The 10,674-nt window shown below is 36.6% G+C and overlaps 1 pseudogene; it reads right to left on the bottom strand.

Moving 5' to 3' along the window:
- Positions 1 to 404: 404 nt before the first annotated feature.
- LOC131856760 (disease resistance protein RPV1-like) lies at positions 405 to 9,388 on the bottom strand (annotated as a pseudogene).
- Positions 9,389 to 10,674: the final 1,286 nt, after the last annotated feature.

Here is a 10,674-nt window from a genome sequence, read left to right as displayed (position 1 = left end):
TGAGCTCGGTCACGATTGTCTTTACTTGCTGAGCCTCGGACATGCAATGGCCAGAGTATATTTAATAGAAATTGCGAAACTACTACTTAATTGTTGTTCCACCCCTTTCCAAAGAGCAGTAAGAAATTTTGGAAAACAAAATTTAGTGAGAGGAGTTGGAAAATCTAGCATTCTTATATATTAAATGGAAGGAAAAAGTAGTAGTTCCACCCCTTTCCAAAGAGCAGTAAGAAATTTTGTAAAACAAAATTTAGTGAGAGGAGTTGGAAAATCTAGCATTCTTATATATTAAATGGAAGGAAATTTCAATGATATATTACATCCACGAATTTTTTGTTGAAAAGTTTAAAGTTTAAAATATAAATAGACGAAAAAAAATGCAAGCAGGAAGTGAAGCTCATTAATTACCCTTCAGTTACATCCACGGACCAGCCTGGGAAATCACATATCTGTATCAGGGCATTCTTCCACCTGTCAATCTCTTCTCTTGCGAAACCTCGACGATGATGTTTGTCAAATGATTGCTTGTAGGGACTCCTGTCAATTTGAAGGTATCTAATATCAGCTGGTTTCACATTATAAAAGAGAGGAATAATCTGGCCAGGGGAGTTCAACATTGCGGCGGCCTCTGCCAGACACCAAACCGAGTCTGCATAGCGTTTGGAAAATATAGGAATGCGTATGGCACTGCTCTCGATTGCTCCTTGTATTGCCAACTCAATACGATCACCTTTTTTCAAACTCTCCGTGTCCACGAACACATACGCTCCTGCTTCGGAGAGAGCTTGAAATAGATCATCAACCAGACTTTCCCTCACATCTAATCCCCTGTAACTCAGAAACACATCATAGCTTTGGAACACACGTTTAGCCTTGGGCGTCTTGACCGTCGGAGGCTTGGTAAAGTATTGTAGCTGTGACAGTTCACCAATTGTACCAGGGAGATTATTTAAGCTTGCACACCCTTCCAAGTCCAAGCGTTGCAGTCGTGACAGCTTGCCAATGGTCTCAGGAAGGGTATTTAACTTGAAACACATTTTCAAGTTTAATTGCTCCAGCCGTGACAGATCGCCAATGCTACGATGGAGGTCCTTTAAGTTAAAGCACATTGCCAAGTTCAAGTGCTGCAGCTGTGATAGACCGCCAATGGTATCAGGAAGATTCTTCAAGTGAAAACACATTTCCAAGTCCAAGTACTGCAGCTCTGACAGCATGCCAATGCTAAGTGGGAGGCTATTTAACCTATCACACGCTCTCAAGTCCAAGTGCTGCAGCTGTGACAGGTTACCAATTTCAGAAGGGAGTTCGTTTAACTTTTCACACCATCCCAAGTTCAGTGTCTGCAGCTGTGACAATTGGCAAATGCTATCAGGGAGGTAATATAAATCTCTGCACCTTTCCAAATCTAAGTGCTGCAGCAGCTGTATACAAGGAAGTGAAAAAAGGGAGGAGATAGGAAGGCTATCCAAATCAAAGCAACCATTTAGTTGCATAATCTTTAATTCCCAAGTGTTACCCACAGATCTGGAGCCGCGTTGCTTCTTTCTTGTTCTCCTCTTACCAGTTGCAAAGGTACAATCTTCCAACCTTAGCCATATCAAACTTGGAGGGAGAGTGTCTTCTGTCATGTCTTCAATGGTCACATTCTGCAAGTGAACATAGCGAAGATCACGTCTGTAAAGCATGTGAAGCCTTTGTGGGTTGCCTTCATTGAGTCTAAGGCGAAAGAAATCAATCTTGTTTAAATGGGCAGCCTCCATTAGTCGGGTACCCTCTTTCTCTTTTTCAGCAATGGTTCGTCCCATATCTCTCAAAAGGTCATGCATACCAAATATTCCTTCTTTGTCAATCTTTATCAATAACTTCATTGAAAGATTACATATAGAAGTGTGCACCATCTTATATTGTAAGGATTTCCAGAAAACGATGGGAAATTTTTTGTGCTCTCCAATGAAGCAGCAAGCAATGTCAAGAAAGATCTCTTTTTCCTCATTACTAAGACCACTATAACTGATTTCGAGTGTCATCTGAATGCCTGGGTTGAGGATAATGTTGTCACGGACTTCCACCCAGCAATCTTTGTTATCCTTCTTATCAAACAAGTGGGATCCAATCAATTGCAATGATAGAGGATGTCCCTTACAAGCTTCCACAATCTCTTTAGACAGATCTTCGTAGCCGGGAGTCGGAGACGCTGTGCTAAAGGTGTGCAAACTAAACAACTGGAGACCATCATCTATATCCAATGCTTTCATTTCATGGATGTATTCGGATGGGACCCCAGCAAGATTGAAAATGTGTTCATCTCTAGAAGTTATAATGACTCTGCTGCCAGGGACTAGCCAATCACCCACCAAAACACTCAATTGTGCAATAGTATCCACATCATCCAATATAAGAAGAACACGTTTTCCTCCCAAACGATCTCTGAACAGAACTTTGCCCTTGTCAACACTGTCTACTTCTCCATCATAGTTGCATAAACCCCTTAATACTATTTTCTGCAATTTTATAAGGCCATTGGTCTCAGCGGTGGTACGGACATCGGATACGAAGGAAGCAGCAGAAAAACTATCATAAATTTGATTGTACACGGCTTTCGCAAGCGTGGTCTTGCCACTACCCCCAATACCCCATATTCCAACTTTGACTACTTTATCCACTGAATTGACACTTAATTTCTGCATGAGAGTATTCTTCAAGCTGTCCAATCCGACTGGATGTTGGGCAACTTCGAAAGGCACTCTGTCCAACGTCTGAATCAGGTCATTCACGACCATCTTTACTAGCCCAGCTTCGTAGCTGCAAAGGTCAAACTACGTCAGCAGAAATTGCAAATGTAATACAGATTATCGTCGTTCTACTCATTCGCTGAGGAAAGTTGCAAAATACAAACAGAAAAGATGGAAAACTGAAACGTTCTTATATTATTAAATGAGAGGGCGATACGGTAGTACAAGAGGTCAATAAATTTTCTGAGATATTCAATGTTGTATAATTATTGGACATTGGAAATTAAATTAAAAATTATGGTCTATAAAATCAACAACTTCTATCATAACAATTGGAACTCTCTCAACTAATGGGTTCTCTCTTCTAGTTAATGTTTCAAATAGTTAATAACTAAGAAAGAAAATATTCTGACATAAAATAAAAAATAAAATAATCATAATTCAAAAATTGATAAATAGATATTTACTTTTATTTTACTTTAAATAAAAATAAAAAAAACATATAATTAATATTTATTTAACTTATTTTAAAAACATTTATTTTATAAAATTTCTTAACGATTTTTTTTATTCATAATATCTATTATCTTTTTATTTGATGACATAGTTTCTTTTACTAAAAAGGTTTGTTTTAGTTTTCTATTCTTTTCTCTGTCAATAAACTATAATGTAGGAGATAGGATCCATTGTATTAAAATATGGTAGAATACTAAACAGTATTATCCTCAAAGTAATCTGTAACTATGCTCAAAGACTACCAGGCATGGTAAAGAAAATACCCATGGATGGTATAAATCACGTCATATATTAACCAAGTAAGAGCTAAATCGTACAAAATGCTCTGAAGATATTAACCAAGTAAGAGCTAAATCGTATAAAATGCTCTGAAGATACTATACTATTGCCTTAAGGCTGAACCTATAAACTCTTTCTTCACCAGAGTTGACATTGACTAGAGAGATAGTCCATTCAATGTCGATTATTTCTACCACACCCGCTATCTCTATCTGTATAAAATTGTTTATAGCCTTGGCTACTTTCTTCTTCCTACGGTGCTGCTTCTATACAAAGTTAGTTATGATACGTGGCCGCCATTGGTAAACCGCTTACCCATTCTCCACCTGTCAAGTGCTTTTCGATAAAAATATCCACTAGATAGCCAATGTCCATCTTATTCTTTGAGAGGTTGCCACTTTGCTTCTCTCTTAGGTCTTCCTGTAGAATTTATTTTACCAATCCCATTAAGGTGGGGATCTTTGAAACCATTGCAACGTAATTCCAACTTGTTCTCCTTGGAGAAGAATGTTTTGTTTTCGACAGACGAGGTCCGACTTCTACTGTTTGCAACTTCAAACATTGTTGTTTTAGCGTGTTAAAGAAAGCATCCACTATAGTTGTGGCTTGGAAAGTCATTCAATTTCTTTGTTCCAAATTTCTTAAAGAACATTATAAGGGGCAAAGAATCCAAAGGCAAGGGAAGGTGGACTACTATTGAAGGATTGCCCAAAAGATAAAAAAGATTCAAAATATCGTTTGAGAATTCACTATAGCCTGGCTAATTCTTGCACAGAATGATTGCCAACGTTTGCTAATGAAAGGACAGCCCAATAGTTGATGATTGATTAATCTTCTTCATGCTCACATAACACACTTCGAGTGCTTAGTCATAGCTGTCCATTTTCTTGAATATGTCTAAAATGTCTATTAATCAATTAATAGAAATGCTGACATCTATTCATTTAAAAAAAAAAAAAAACTTTTGAATTGTAGCTCATGTAAATACACCAACCCACAAACATAATCTGTGCCAACAAAGGTAGATTGGCTAACCAATTATAACCCACCATGACTACATATTCTCCTTTTTTGGACTGGTTCCACTCGAGTGTGTCCGTGGTGAAGATTTTTCATGTTTACAACGCTTGCTTAAAAGATTTTCTTGTTGTTCAAAAGGGATAAGCCCATGGGGTTCCCTCCAAAACTAATCTTGAATATCTTCTTTACAACAAGAGATTATTAAGTCAATTACTTTGGATCCCCGGTTCATTTTGGGGCACTATTTTACCTCAAGAAGATTTGGTTAGCATCTAGAGCTAGATGGCCATTTCAAGAATTCCCCCAAAAATTTGTAGACTTACCATTCTAAATTTCTCGATCGACATGTTTGGAGATGATGTGTATACTTGAGAGGAGGAAATTCCAAATACTAGACCCTAGGGTTGATTTAACACTTTTAGAATTCTAGTTGAATCTTCTGTGTCAATATATTTATTTTGGAGAATCTTGACCCATTTAATGTGAGGTATAGTGTGTAGATTTCAAATTAAATTGGCACTAAGGGCCTTGTTCTAAGAAGCAAATTTTTTTATGCCAATCCTACCCAGCTGCATGAGCTTACATACACAATCCTATTATAAATAATGGAATTTTCTTCCCATCTAAGTTGCCTTGCCAAAGAAAGACACACATTCCTTGATCAAGATCATCAAAGCCATCTTTAGATATGACATTAGACCGATTGGGATAGCTGAGACAAGTTACAACTACTTTAAGCATTATCAATCTCTAGGTATCAAGGAATGCTAATATCCTTTCCAAGGGGCCGTTTTGTTGGAGTATGAGTGGATCAACAAATCATGTCATCAATCTCTCTACCAAGAAAAGGCGACATCATTTCCAAGAGGTCATTTTATTGGAGTAGGAGTGTATCAAAAAAACCTAGATTGAAGGTTTGCCTTGTCCTTTGAAGTTTCCAGGAACCCACAATATTTGCTTGGGAGAATCCCATCTTTAAAACCTAAAGTGTTAATTATTTCTTATTGTCCTATAACCGCTTGCAAAGAAGAAGAAGAAAATTTATAAATCATAGTGCTTATTTCTTGATCAAAGAAATTTGCATAAATGTTCCATGTATTTTATATTACTTCAAGACCTATTTTTTAGTGTCATCAATGAACTACTAAGTATATATGGGGTTGGCATTCTTAATGACCTTGATCCCCTTCCAAACACCAAGCTCACTAGCTGATTGAATTGATCAACTAAATGGTGAGACTGTCTCACCCTACCAAATATCCTTAGAGTAACTGAAAAATCCTTGGGAGTTACCATTCAGTATTCACCAATATGGAACATCTTGGGTTTAAGATGTAGCTAAAAATATAATCCAACCAATCTTTGCAAAAGCTACATCCTTCCATATCCTTAATAAAAAAGTACTAGCCTACACAATCATATGCCTTCCAAATATTCTTTTTGACCAGCTTATTGTTCCTTTTGGTTTCAATTATTGAATGATTAGCTTTGTGAGCAACAATGACACCATCCATAATTGATCTACTAGAGACAAAATCACTTTATTCTTTTGCAAAGATCTTAGGTAGCACTACTAGCTTGAGCCTACATGACATAGCCTTGGTGATGATTTTATATGTAGTTTTACATGGAGATATTGGTAAAAAATCATCAAAATATTCAACAGTGTTCTTTGAGATTACAGCTAGATAATAAATTTTATTATTGATATCCCTCAAATTGTACATATTTTCCTAGATTCTTCCACTATCTCCCAAATTTTCACACTTTAAATGTTTGCAACTAAGACAACTTACCAATATTCTAACTCTAGAAAAGCAAAATTACCAAACAAATATATTGTTGTCCTGGTCAAGGTGTTATTTGAACAAAATTGTGGGAGGAGACAGTGAACAAATATTGCCAAAGGGCAACCTCATGAAAAGGTTGATGGCCCTCATTCCCCAAGAAAATGCAAAGAGTTAAAACTATACTCTCTAGTCTCTACGATCCGGAATTACCAGCTATCAAATACCCAGATTACGAAGAAAGCTAGCATGCTATTAGAATGCATGCTAAAAAAGTTTCTCTAGGAAGGATCCATTGAAAACTAGTGAATGCCCTTAATAAGTTGGGTTATGTATCCAATGAGAAAAATTTCAAGGGCCTTGGAAATAGAATATAGAAAAATTGAACACAACTTTTCGGCCAACGTTGATCAAGGAGATGTTCAATAATCCTACAAGCTGATGGTGTCATTTTCTCCAAAAGAAATACTTGGATTCTGAAGACACTACCCACATATTTATTACTTGCAAACCCCAAACTACCCCAAGGTTTTCACTGATTCTCCAAAGTCATTATTGACAAATTTTGGATTGATTCCTAGAATAGTTTTTTCCCTCGCTAATACTCGTAGCCTTGCGACACACATGGAGACCATCTCACATGTTAGGGGTGACTAACATTAATCTCCACATAGATTTTAATGGTAGGGATTGGGAATGGAAGAGTATGTATAATCTGCCTATTTCCTAGACAGAAAATGGCATTAAAAGTTGGACTAAACTAGAGGAATGTCTTCATGAACCAAAAAGAAGACAAACAGAGTTTGAATATGGCCGAAATCTGGAAACTACATTATTAAAATTTGTTACAAATTATAGAAACTTCAAGAAGAAAGCTCTAATTTTCCAACTAAGCTATGCTATAATAAATGGAATCTCCCAAAGTTAGGGCCTTCAAATGGACTACCCTTCGATAAATAATTTTCATGTGATAATCTCAAAACCATGGGAATTCTTGACCCTTCTTTTTGTGTTCAATGCAAATCAGAGAAAACAATGAATCATCTCCCTAGTTTGTTGTCTTGTAGTAAGTACTTGTTGTGACTAGTTGTGTGAATGTGTGGGCTAGCATGGAGCCTTCCCAAAATGAAAACTTCAAAATCTTCAACAGTTGGCAAAGAATTCAAAACTCGGTATGGGAAGGGATATGGTTGTCTAGCTCTTCAATGCACATTTTGCAAATATGGGTGAACAAAATACTAGAATATTCAATGACAAAGGATCTAATTTGATAAAAATTATTAAAAAAAAACAACCTAAAAATGTCATATGCAAGGTGGTCATAACAAAATTAGAATACTCTTCTTCAGGACCATTCTCAAGTAGGGACAGGTTGGTAATAAGAAAATGGACTAACCTCAAAGTTCCCCAAGGTTTCAGGACAAATTTCTATCAAACCAAGTTCAAAAGGGAAAAGAATAAAATGGTGTCTTCCTTTGAAATGGAAAAGAATAATATGGTGTCTTCCTTTGAAAGGGAGATTGAAATTGAATTTTGATTGTGTTATTTGTAGAAATGTGGGAATCTCTAGGGTAGGTACTGTAATAAGAAATGAGAACAAGGATCTAGTAAGGGAAGCACCCATTAAAATCTACAAATCAAAATCAAAACCAAAACCAAAAATGATGCATACTTTTTGGTCACATTAGCTAAGTTTATAATTGTGCAGAAGAAAATGAATATCCAATATAAAAATAGTTGACTCACAAATATTGATAAACACTATATGCAATCATCGATGATAAGAAAAATATAACTGAATCTAGATGATTAATTATGAAAAACATGCATAGCATATCATTCAATTACTACTACCAAAAGATAAATCACAACAAATATTCAAAACATTTTTCTTAAATTAATATAAATTAAATAAGAAATGCCCGTATGCAATTAGATAAAATTTCAATAAAAATTGATTCATAATAATTTTAAATGATATCTCAAGAGTGATTTCTAGATATATTTTTAGCTTATTTTTTGTCTTAATTCGACTGTATAAATTTCCATAATCTACCATCTAAATATATAAAAAAAACATCATTTTCTTTGATAGATATTCTATATACATATATGAATATAACACTATATATTTCCAGTTCAATATAAGAACATAAGCCAATGAATCATTCTTCAAAATTTACGTCATCCATTATCCAGCGGTAACTATGAAATAATAAATAATAATATCGGAAGGCAAGCAGAATATGAGTGCTCGGTACTTACTCTCCAGTTAGATCCGTGGACCAACCTGAGCGTTTACAGATCTCTTCGAGGGCATCCTTCCACCCCTTGACCTCTTTCTCTGTGTATCGATCTGGGTGGCTCTCATGTTTCAGAAATGACTGCTTATAAGGGCTGTGCTTTCCTTCAGGATATCTCACATGAGTTGGATCTATATGATAAAAGAGAGGAATGATCAGGTCAGTGGTGTTCAACATTAGAGCGGCCTCATTGAGACACCATGCTGAGTCTGCATAGCCCTTGGAAAAGATAGCGAATGCGTATGGCACTGCCATTGATTGCTGTTTCCAAGGTAAACTCAATTATTTCACCCTTTTCCAGTTTTTCACTGTCTAAGAAGACATTTAGTCCTGCTGCGGAGAGAGCTTCAAACAGATGATCAACCAGAGTCTTTCTTACATCTGGTCCCCTGAAGCTCAGAAACACGTGATAGATCTTATCACTTTGATGGGCAATTTTAGTTGTGGGAGGATTGTTTCTCACATAGGCGGGCAAAGAGGATCCAGCAGAAGCAGCAATTTTCGTTGTGGGAGGATTGTATCTCACATAGGCGGGCAAAGAGGATCCAGCAGAAGCAGCAATTTTAGTTGTGGGAGGATTGTATCTCACATAGGCGGGCAAAGAGGATCCAGTAGAAGCAGATGTAGAGGGCGCTGATTTGATTGAATTGAACACAGGGAAATGATAAGGGTTGCTGGTGTGAGAAGAAGATGCCATGAAATTGGATTGAATTGAACACAGGGAAATGATAAGGGTTAGGGCAAACAAAAAACACTTCTCGTTTGGGAGAGGAGGAAGAAGGCAAAGCATATAAAAGAGGAGAGGGATCAGAGAGAGGTAAGTAGTGACAAAGACACTAACGCGGAGATTGCGTGGTTGACAGCCTGTGTTTGCATAGGAAACCACGTGAGGATGTGAAAGGTGGAGCCCACTCCCACTTCGAAAGGGAAAGCATGTGATTTCCACCATGACCGAACCCCATCCGACAAAGTCTTTAATATTCCAGTCTAGCTACCGACAATAGAAAGAAAACAGAGGGGCCAACTTCACATATGGAATTTAACTGTACAGATATTCGAGCTCGTACCACATATTCAACGTATCTACTTTTAAATTGAAATGATGGTCGACATTTAGTGAGTTGGTTTAGTGGTGAAGAATTAGTGTTCTTGAAAGAGAGATCACAAGTTCGAATCTCACAAGGGGGTAATGTATGTATGCCTTGTTTGTAGTGTAGTTAGGTACCTCTTACAAGGGCTATGAGGTAGTTTCATAGGGCTCTAACCCATTTGTAGACCCATACATAGATGGTGTTAAGGTATCTAGTGGTGGAGAATTGGTGTTGCTGAATAATTAGGTGTCTAAGACAAAGAATATGGAGTAGGGGAAGATCACCTTTCATGTTCCAATAGCCATTCACTCCTTGCACACCCAACCCTCTAATGATTAACATTAAAAAAAAAAAGGAAATAACTAAAAGCTCATTAATAAATTTTGCTTGTACCAATAACTACTCATTTTTTAGCTTTTTTGACCATAATTGGCCCATTTGTGCACCTTTATTGGTACTCATAGCACACAACTATTGGGGCATTTGTGCATAAGTATAGGTGAATTTAAGTGCATGGTTATTGAGGCATCTTTAAGCACTTTGAAAAGTGTATTTTTTTAGCCTTGCGCACATGGTGAATCCCACAACATGCATCATTACTACCCAGAAGTAAAAACAATAGCTATAAGCAGCTAAGTCACATATAGATACAACAAAAATAAAATCGTCAAAATCCGATTTACAATTTAGAATCTGCGGGTGCACGAAGTTAGCTATAATGGCTACTGGTATGCTTCCCTTAGTTTCATATTACTATAAATTATTTGTAGACCCATATTATTGCATGTGGACTATAAAAGAATCTTTCTTTCTTTGTCTACTCGTCTTTATATTTATTTTTGTATCTCTATAATATCTATTCACCATAAGTTTCCATCCAAGGATTTCCCAATAATCAAGGGAGCAACTTGTTGACAATCTCATGACAAGATCATTTAGAGCCTCC

Source organism: Cryptomeria japonica, chromosome 7 (assembly GCF_030272615.1).
Source record: "Cryptomeria japonica chromosome 7, Sugi_1.0, whole genome shotgun sequence".
NCBI classification, from domain to species: domain Eukaryota; kingdom Viridiplantae; phylum Streptophyta; class Pinopsida; order Cupressales; family Cupressaceae; genus Cryptomeria; species Cryptomeria japonica.
Note: the sequence above shows the minus strand (reverse complement) of the source record. Positions and strands in the feature narration are given on the sequence as shown.